At 38.9% G+C, this 10,542-nt stretch overlaps 1 pseudogene; it reads right to left on the minus strand.

Moving 5' to 3' along the window:
- Window positions 1-8,774: 8,774 nt before the first annotated feature.
- LOC123324531 lies at window positions 8,775-8,926 on the minus strand (annotated as a pseudogene).
- Between the last annotated feature and the right edge of the window lie 1,616 nt (window positions 8,927-10,542).

Consider the following 10,542-nt stretch of genomic DNA (forward strand, 5'->3'; position numbering starts at 1 on the left):
TTTTTTTTTTTTTTAACATATAATGTATTATTTGTTTCAGAGGTACAGGTCTGTGATTCAACAGTCTTACACAATTCACAGCGCTCACCATAGCACATACCCTCCCCAATGTCTATCACCCAGCCACCCTATCCCTCCCATCCCCCACCACTCCAGCAACCCTCAGTTTGTTTCCTGAGATTAAGAGTCTCTTATGGTTTGTCTCCCCCTCCAATTTCGTCTTGTTTCATTTTTCCTTCCCTTCCCCTATGATCCTCCGTCTTGTTTCTCAAATTCCTCATATCAGTGAGATCATATGATAATTGTCTTTCTCTGACTTATTTTGCTTAGCATAATACCCTCTAGTTCCATCCATGTCATTGCAAATGGCAAGATTTCATTTTTTTGATGGCTGCATAATATTCCATTGTATATATACACCACATCTTCTTTATCCATTTATCTGTTGATGGACATCTAGGCTCTTTACATAGTTTGACTATTGTGAACAATGCTGCTATATAAACATTGGGGTGCATGTGCCCCTTCGGAGCACTACATTTGTATCTTTGGGGTAAATACCCAGTAGTGCAATTGCTGGGTCATAGGGTAGCTCTATTTTCAACTTTTTGAGGAACCTCCCTACTGTTTTCCAGAGTGGTTGCACCAGCTTGCATTCCCACCAACAGTGTAGGAGGGTTCCACTTTCTCCGCATCCCCGCCAACATCTGTCGTTTCCCGACTTGTTAATTTTCGCCCTTCTGACTGGTGTGAGGTGGTATCTCATTGAGGTTTTGATTTGGATTTCCCTGATGTCAAGTGATGTTGAGCACTTTTTCATGTGTCTGTTGGCCATTTGGATGTCTTCTTTGGAAAAATGTCTGTTCATGTCTTCTGCCCATTTCTTGATTGGATTATTTGTTTTTTGGGTGTTGAGTTTTTAGAGAGAGGGAGAAAGAACATGTGTGCAAACAGGGGGAAGGGGCAGAGGGAGAGGGAGAGAGAATCTTAAGCAGACTCCACACTCAGAGCAGAGCCCAACATGGGGCTTGATCTCACAACCCTGAGATCATGACCTGAGCTGAAATCAAGAGTCGAATGCTCAACTGACTGAGCCACTCAGGCTCCCCATTATTCCATGTATTTCTAAAACCCAGTTTCCTTCTACCTCCCAGCATCTTTTACTTTTTGATGTATGGATTAACACTGACTTTCCTGTATTTTCTTGAAGCTAGGACTTTTTCTTTCTCTGGAATTATAGTGAAGCCTACCAAATCTTGATGCTCCTACCCTGTGAGAATTCTAAGCAAAATTTGCTTTTTTTTTCTGCCATTGATTAATATTAGCTCTAACTTGATGTCAAACTATAACATGACTGGTGACTACCTTCTCTCTATCACTGTAGTTAAAATAATGTACCATGATTTACTACATATACAGAGTTCTCTGCTTTCAGGTTCTTCCCTTTCCTCATTTTGTGTTACCTCTGTCCTTAAGTATACCCCCTTTGAAGCTAAAAACAAATCAGAACAATTGTCCATGGATATTTATCCGACTCTTGATGATCATCATTGAACTGGACATTTGCTACGGAACTAGAAAATAAGGGATTTTAGGAGTATGTGAATAATGTTTTTTGATGTTGAGTTTAAGGCAGTTTCACTAGTTAAGAAAGGTCTTGTTTAAAATTCTTTTTTTTATTATGTTATGTTAGTCACCATATAGTACATCATTAGTTTTTGATGTAGTGTTTCATGATTCATTGTTTGTGTATAACACCTAGTGCTCCATGCAATACATGTCCTTCTTAATACCCATCACTGGGCTAACCCATGCCCCCATCCTTCTCCCCTCCAAAACCCTCAGTTTGTTTCCTGGAGTCCGTAGTCTCTCATGGTTCATCTCCCCCTCTGAAATTCCCCCCCTTCATTTTTCCCTTCCTTCTCCTAATGTCCTCCATGCTATTCTTTATATTCCACAAATAAGTGAAACCATATGGTAATTGACTATATAAACTGTAAATTTATTAATAAGCCCAGGAAATGTGTGCAGTTCTTTTAAGTGATTTCTGTGCCATTTTAAAATTCTTATATGCTATGTATTTAGAAGAAAATATCTATTGATTGGTTTGAATGGTCATTTCTCTACATAATAGAGGAAAAAGATTAGACAGGATAAAGGCTAATAAATCCCTGATACCTTTCAGTGGCAGAAGTTTGATACTTCTAATTCCAGATAAGGAATAAGGTGGCCCTTTTCTGTGCCAGCAAACCATCTAGTGTTTGCATTTATTATAACATTTTATCACATTGCTTTATAGTTATTAGTAATCTTGTTTGGTTAGCTATACGCTTCTTGATGACAGTGAATGTTTTTTACTTTGTAGCATTGCTTTATATGTTGGAATATCTTTTGGCTGCAAAAGAGAGGAACCCAACTCAGACCACCTTAAGCATAAAAGAAAATTTATTGGTTCAAATATTGAAAAGATCCAGGTTCCAGTCAGGTCTTGGTTTAGGGAGGCAAATGATTTTTTTTTTAAAAGATTTTATTTATTTATTTGACAGAGAGCGAGAGAGCACAAGCAGGGGGAACAGTAGAGGGAAAGGGAGAAGCAGGCTCCCCACCAAGCAGGGAGCCCGATGTGGGGCTCGATCATGGGATTGATCGAGGGATCGATCTGATGGGGATCGATCCCCCTGTCAGAGATCATGACCTGAGCCGAGGACAGACGCTTAACCATCTGAGCCACACAGGTGCCCCAAGCCAAATGATTTTTACCAGCAATCTCTCTTTGCCTCTCATGCAGATGGCATATTAGCTCCATTTTCTTTCCTAGAAGACTCCCCCCCAAATAGCCAGAGAAGATGGCCTGAGGCAGCTGTTGCATACTTGGAACATGTAGCTTATAGTGGGAAAGTTAGTATTTTTAATTTCTCAGACAGAATACTTCCACAGAAGGCTCTTATCAGTTCACCTTGGGTCCCATGCTTATTCCTTTGTGGCAGAGAGAATAGAGGACTTAATTGCCCATGCTTGAGTCATGTGTCTGCTCCTGAGGTAGGTGGATGTGGTCAGCCCCACTCAAACCACAGGAAATGGGAGATAGAGGATTCCCAAAAGGATTGGATATTGGGAAAATAGTCACTCTGCTAATTAACATACTTTTTTGCACCTAAAAGATAATCCAATAAATGTTGAATAAAAAGATAGGGTGTTATACGCAACTAATGAATCATTGAACACTACATCAAAAACTAATGATGTACTATATGTTGGCTAATTGAATGTTAAGAAAAAAGAGAGAAATAACCAGTCATCAAAAAAAAAAAAAAAAAAGATGATGGGCGCCTGGGTGGCTCAGTCGGTTAAGCGACTGCCTTTGGCTCAGGCCATGATCCTGGAGTCCCGGGATCGAGTCCCGCATCGGGCTCCCTGCTCAGCGGGGAGTCTGCTTCTCCCTCTGACCCTCCTCCCTCTCATGCTCTCTGTCTCTCATTCTCTCTCGCAAATAAATAAATAAAATCTTTGAAAAAAAAAGATGAAAAGAATACCTGTTTATCCATTTGACTATTAAATATTGTCTCCCTCAGATACCCTAACAGTTCCTTGCAGCCATGATCTGCTTTTACACCGTTGGATTCATAGTTGATGTTGGTGGGGGGGCATTAATTTCAGAACGGGACATTGTTTGAAGCTTTTCTATATTGTCTTGCCTTGATATCTGAACCCCAGCATCCATGATTTAACTTTTGATGTACCTATGAAACTATCACTAAATACTTACAGATTTGATTTAATTTTATAAAGAGAAATGATATGACATGACAGATTTTCATACAATCCTTTAATCTCAACATTTAAGATTTGGGAGCAAATGCACTCTTTATGTGTAGACTTTCTTTTCCATGGTGTTAGAAACACAGAGGACTCATGACACGAATTAAGCTAATGGATCTCCTTACTGGGTAGTAAGGAAATTATCTTCTTTACCTTCTGTTTCTCCATATATACAATGGTATATTACTCAGCCATCAGAAAGGATGAATACCCAACTTTTGCATCAACATGGATGGAACTGGAGGAGATTATGCTAAGTGAAATAAGTCAAGCAGAGAAAGTCAATTATCATACGGTTTCACTAATTTGTGGAACATAAGGAATAGCATGGAGGATATTAGGAGAAGGAAGGGAAAAAGAAGGGGGAGAAATCATAGGGGGAGACGAACCATGAGAGACTATGGACTCCAGGAAACAAACTGAGGGTTTTAGAGGGGAGGGGATTGGGGGGATGGGTATTAAGGAGGGCATGTATCGCATGGAGCACTGGGTGTTGTACGCAAACAATGAATCATGAAACACTACATCAAAAACTAATGATGTACTGTATGGTGACTAACATAATATAATAAAAAAAATATGGACAACAGAACCTTCTATCCCAGGCTTTTGTGATAAGAAATGAAATTACATTTTATTTCATTGCCATCATTATTTTGACTGGTTTTGTCAATAATGAAACGTGGCTGGTATTTAGAGTACTGAATAATGCCCATTGTTATGGGAATAGGGAGTGTAGGTCTAGAATGGGGCTAGGGAATCTTAATTTCTAACAGACACTCCAGAAAGGTCTAATATAAAACTAAATGGGTCACAAAATATAAGATTTTACATATACATAGTAGATATGTGAGACATATATATCATTTATATACATAATAGATATATAGCAGAAAAGTGATCTTTGACAGTTATTTACCTCATACTTCAAATAATTTCTATTATTTATTCATTTCATATTTATTTGTTGCTGAGGACAACAAGTAAGGCCAGATTCCTGGCTTCCAGCTCTCCAACAGTGGCTTGAAGATTACAGGCAATCGTTTTGAAACGTGTATGTATAAGATTCACATGGTGAGCTTGTTAAAATGCAGATTATAGGATCTCATTCCCAGACAGTCTGACTCAGTAGGTCTGGTGTGAGATCCCCTAAACCTCCATTTGCTCATACCCCAGGTGGCCTTTGGAACACACTTTCAAAGCCAATACCCTAATACATGTGAAAATTCTCTGAAGTGTAATCATTATTCTGAGGAGGTAATGAGGTTATTCTGTTTGATTTCACTACAGGAATGGATTAGCAGACTTACAGGAGAAACTTGTCACCCAGCAATACCTAAGCCACTCCATGATGGGCTAGAAAAATGCCCAAATATGCCACGGAGGAACGCAATGCCCTTGAAAACGGGTTCACAGACCAAAGTTATAAGACTGGGCTGATATTAGCAGTTTTATTGCCAAGTGAAAGTAATAGTGAGGGAATCCCTGAGTCATTTCTATTGAGTTTCCTAACATAGAATTCAGCCTTGTAAAACTTGCAGGTGAGTCAAACCTTTATCCCTCCAGTTGCTGAGATATCAAAGGTCTAACAGGAGATTTTTCTGGCTCTAGATATCGATTCTGCCAAAACACTTATTGGTCATCAACTGCAGGTGGATGGGCCATTAATAAATGTGTTCCTCTCCAGTTTTCTTACAGGTTATCCCCAACATATGGCAGTCTTATAAGCTATATTTTTGAAAGGAATAGCTTAAAATTTATCCTAGATTTTAAATAGTCACTTAAGATGCACATAGCATCACCTAAGTACTGATCATACCAACCACTTCTCCAGCTCAGCAGGCCTTTCTCTGCAGTCTCTGTATTGGAAGTATTCCTGTTGATGGCTGCTTGGCTTCTGAGCCCTGAAAGACTGCAGAATATTCTTCCTTCTCTCCATCTGGGGACAGACCAAGTCCCTGGAATTGTTCTAGGGTTTCTTTCATTCTAGATGCACTTGCCTAAGGAAAAAAACATTGAGATTGGGATTGCATTTTTTTTTTTTTTGTAGGGCAAGAGCATCAGTTCACATTGCAGTTGTAGACATAATTGAATAATGAATATTTTTGAAAAAAGGATTCAATACACAATAGAAGCACACCTCCCCCAGATAGCACTTTCTCTTAAGGAATTTGCATACCTATTGCTTATATCCACCAGACTCAGTAGTTAGTGGATCCTGCTAAGTGAATATTTAAATTTTTAACAATTTGTATGGTTTATTTAGCTGTCTATATCATTCTCTTTTAGTATGCCAACAGGTAATATAAAAGCACAAGAGCTGTAAATTAGACTCCAGCCCCAAATGAAATATGATTTATATTTTATAGATAGTAAAAACATGATTTTTATGTAATCCCAGGCTCCAATGTCATAATAGCCACCAATTAAACAAACCAACGTTTTCATTGGGATGTTGCCTATAGAAGTACCATTTAATAGCTTCTATATTGCTGAAGACAACTGGATAATGGACATTGTGCTTTTTTTTAAATTAAAAGATATAGTATTATGGAATAGGTTTTCTTTTTAAAGAAGCTGAACACAGGCACTTTGGAATGCATGAATTTGTTTTGAAGGATCTGAAATTCAGGGACAAACCTTGATTTCTTTTTTAAAAATTTTTTTACTTTTTTACTTTTTACTTTTTTAAAGATTTTATTTATTTATTTGACAGAGAGAGAGATAGTGGGAGCAGGAACACAAAAAGGGAGAGTGGGAGAGGGAGAAACAGGCTTCCCACGGAGCAGGGAGCCCGATGCAGCCCGATGTGGGGCTCGATCCCAGCACCCTGGGATCATGACCTGAGCCGAAGGCAGACACTTAACAACTGAGCCCACCCAGGCGCCCCCAAACCTTGATTTCTAATAACCCTTTAAATCAGATCATGGCTTCTTCTCTCAGGAGTCAGCCAGGGCCTGTTTCTCTCTGCTTTCCTGTGTGTAGATAAACAATCACCCAAATAAGGTTAGAGGCTATTTACTTAGAGCTTGCTATAGCAAGAAGTCAGCCACCACCACTTTGTGTCTGGTAGAGACTCAAAGGCTTGCAGAATGGTGGGATAGCTTTATGGTGCATAAAGGAAATGGTTTTGGTTATGCTCTGATGGGAAGTTGTTCAGGAAGCCTGTGGTGGCCTCACTAGAGGGTGAGTGCATCTTATATGATTGGTTTGAGGAGTGTATTTGGTTTTCTCTGGTTGGTCTTATGTTGGAAGAGGGGACAAAACAATGGGGAGGCTGGCAGTCAGTGACCAACTCCTGGCCATTATGGGCCAGTTAGTGCAGAGTTTGCAGTTTGACTTCCTGGGATGGTTGCTGCAAAGTTGTGGGCCAAAGATCTATTGTCATCTATGGTCTGGCCATTGTCCATTTGTATGTTCATCTCTTTGTCCCCGCTTTTGATCATTCTCTCAATTGTGAGGATGAATATTTCACCAAACTTTAGAGAATCAGATCTTCCCCTTTGAGGATTGTCCAGTTGTCTCCATAGCCAGCAGTATCATGAGATTTTCTTGACTCTATCCATTATTTCTCATCTACTAGCTTTTTGCTGTTATATCATCATGGAGATCATCTGTGGAGAGAGCACTTGTGCAGAAGCATTTAAGGCTCTGGATAGGATGCAGTGGTCCAGCATCATGATCACTATGATAAGAACAAGAACAATTAAACCCTGTAAGATGCTTTGGAACTAGGAATCCCAATTATTCAACCCAGGCCAAGAGTTCAAGTCCCATAGGCTGTAAGGTATGTAGGCCATTCTATGTTGTCTGTTTCATTGATGCAAACACAGGTGGAAGTATTACTGGTGGCACGGACACCACCATAGCTGCACAACAAGAATGCTACAGCAGTGCAATTGCCCATCAGTACCTGTGACGTTGAGTTTAGATGGCTCTCTATTCCATTTAGGGCAGGATGGCATTGTTAATGACTTCTGCCAGAGTTGCTGATAAATGCATTACAGTCCTTCCTATTTGTATAATTTCCGCCGATGAGACTACTGCTTTGATTTTTAACATAAAGAATGAGTTATGTGAGCAACCAGGTAGAATGCCTGAATAATCAAGGATGGGCTTCGCTTTGGAGCTCTTGTCTGAGTTGAAATTTTGAGCCTTGGTGATTTATAGAATTAGGATCTCTGTGTATAGAAAGTATCAGAATACTATTCCTGAAGTACTTGAGGTTTTAGAATGAGGCAAACAAAATCAGGTATCCTGGCCACAAAAGAAGTAGTATCCTCTATTACTGGAATAGTAATCCTGGCATCAGGAATGAAGGAGTTGTTCATGAGGCAAGGTCAAAACCAAGACCTTACCTTAGCTGGGTTACATATTTGGATCTCTGTTAGTTTCTTATAGGTGGCAATTATTTAACCCATCAATATGAAGGTTGTTGAATTCAATTTTAGAGTTACCTAGTGTCTGATCAATAGATTGTAATAATTGGTTATTTTTTTCTGGGAGAGACGGACACTAACACAGTCACAGATTGATTTGTTTAAGGTCATTTGTCCATGTAGGTAAAGTGTAAATGCCAACAGATATTATTCCCTATGGTCTCATTTGATGAGACTGGAGTTTGCCAGAAGTTTTAACCATGGGGGTCTGGCAATTGATGACATATCCAGCAGACAGTAAGATTGAAAGCAGAGGCTACTATTTGGGATAATGTAAGAATGGCTTTAAAATGAGTATGTTCTGCTCTAACAGTTACAATAGGGAAGAAAAGAGGAAAAGGTCATTATAGGAATAACAACTAGATGTTTATAGAAAATGAGAAGAAAAATTATTATAAGCAAACACCAAGTCTGTGTACTGGGTGAAAGTTATCTACTATCTGAGGTTATTAGCTTGTTTTGAAGATCTTGGGTCAGTTGCATACTACCAAAGACTGGCTGCTTCTGGTGGATCTCTGAGAATCAATTTGAAAAGCGGTATTGGAGTAGCCTTCAAATTTAAAATTGCTTCTTTAGCTGTGAAATATGAGCCCAATGATGGATTACCTGGAGTTTCACTGCTGTATTTATTATTACACTTGATCTTAGCCAAAAGGCCGAGAAGCGATGCTGCGTATTTATTATTAACAGAACTTCATAAGGTTCTTTCCAATGAGATTAAAGAGCAGTTTTTCTCTGATGTCTTTTCCAATAGATAAAAACGTCTGGCCCAAGATCATGAAAATGGGTTTAAGAGGATGTGGAAAGCTAGCCTTAAACTGTTGGTGATAGGACTGGGTATAATATATGGGTCCCTTACAGTATTTTACCATGATTGCATGTAGTAGGGCAAGCCTAGTATCAGAGGTGAAATCCTAAAATGCCTGTGCCTTCCAGTTACCACTTTACAGGATGATAACTGATGTGTCCTCAAAGGAATGGACTGTATGGCTTTAAGGGCTTGTGGATTACCTTTGACCAGAGGAGTTTAAGGGTTTCTGAAAGTTTTGATGATTTTAATTTAAATATTATAGTGATTCTTTCAACTTTTCCAGAAGATTGTCATGGTAAGCGCAGTGTAGTTTTTAAATAAGAGGTAAAGCCTTACAGAGTTCATCGATAATGGTTCCCATAAAATGTGTTCCTTAGTCACTTGGCATAAAAGTTGGTCTGCTCTGGGTTGGAAACGCAAAATCAAAAAGCTTTTTTTAGCATCTGTAAGGGCTGTAGCTTTTTGGCAAGGAAATGCTTCAGCCCATCCTGAGAGTAGATCTACAATAACTGAAATATATTCAAATCTCATGGAGAGTAGTGTTTGATTAAAAACCATCTGAAGGTGTTCAAAAGACCCCTAGACCCCTTGGTTCCTGGTTATGTCCCACCTTTATAGTTTTTCCAGGATTATGTTGTTGACAGTTCACACATGTCCTGAAAATAACTTCAACTCTCTTTTTAAAGTTTTCTCACCAATCCTGATTTAAGACAGTAACCAATTTGTCTACACCAGGCTGAATAGTTTAATGGAGAAATTCAGCAAATATCCATCCATTTAAAAGCATCTGATGCCATCAAGTGGTTTTCTTGAGAGCACTGGAGATGGAGTGAAAGGTGAAACCAGATTTTTTCCATTCTTTCTTTTTGAAGTTAGGGGTTAAATATTAATATTTTATGAATTCTTTGAGTCATTTCAGAGATTTATCCTTTGAGGATTTGCATAGACTCTCACAACTTTGGTTAAGGCTACTTGTTTGGCATAATGATTTTGAGAACATTTTCTTTAGCTTCCATATGATCTCTTTTTGCATGGTCTACAACCATTGTGATAACCACCTCTGTAAAAGTAGAGTGTATCTATTAGTTGCTTAATTTGTCCATTTTGGATGGAGGTTCCAGCGGAAGAAATACTCTTTGTTTCCAAAGTGTCCCAAAATGACACATTATTCCAAGAGCATACCTGCTATTGTATATTTGTTTACTCTGGAGGTTTTGGCCATCTGAGCTGATTTTACCTCATGTAGGGGGATTATATTCTAAAGCTTAAATTAGTGATGCCATATCCTGCTTCATAATATCTGGCTTCAGTTTTCCATCAACAAATAATATTAGGTCAGGATTCTCAATGGGAGTGTGTAACTGATCTGAGTGAAGTACAGAAAAGTTCTCTAACTGAAGTAAGGCAATCACGAGGTTCCCTTTCTGGTGGGGGCAAGTGAATGGCAGAATTCAGGGTGGGGCTGCAGTGAAT

The sequence above is a fragment of the Neomonachus schauinslandi genome, chromosome 3, assembly GCF_002201575.2.
Source record: "Neomonachus schauinslandi chromosome 3, ASM220157v2, whole genome shotgun sequence".
Lineage (NCBI taxonomy): Eukaryota > Metazoa > Chordata > Mammalia > Carnivora > Phocidae > Neomonachus > Neomonachus schauinslandi.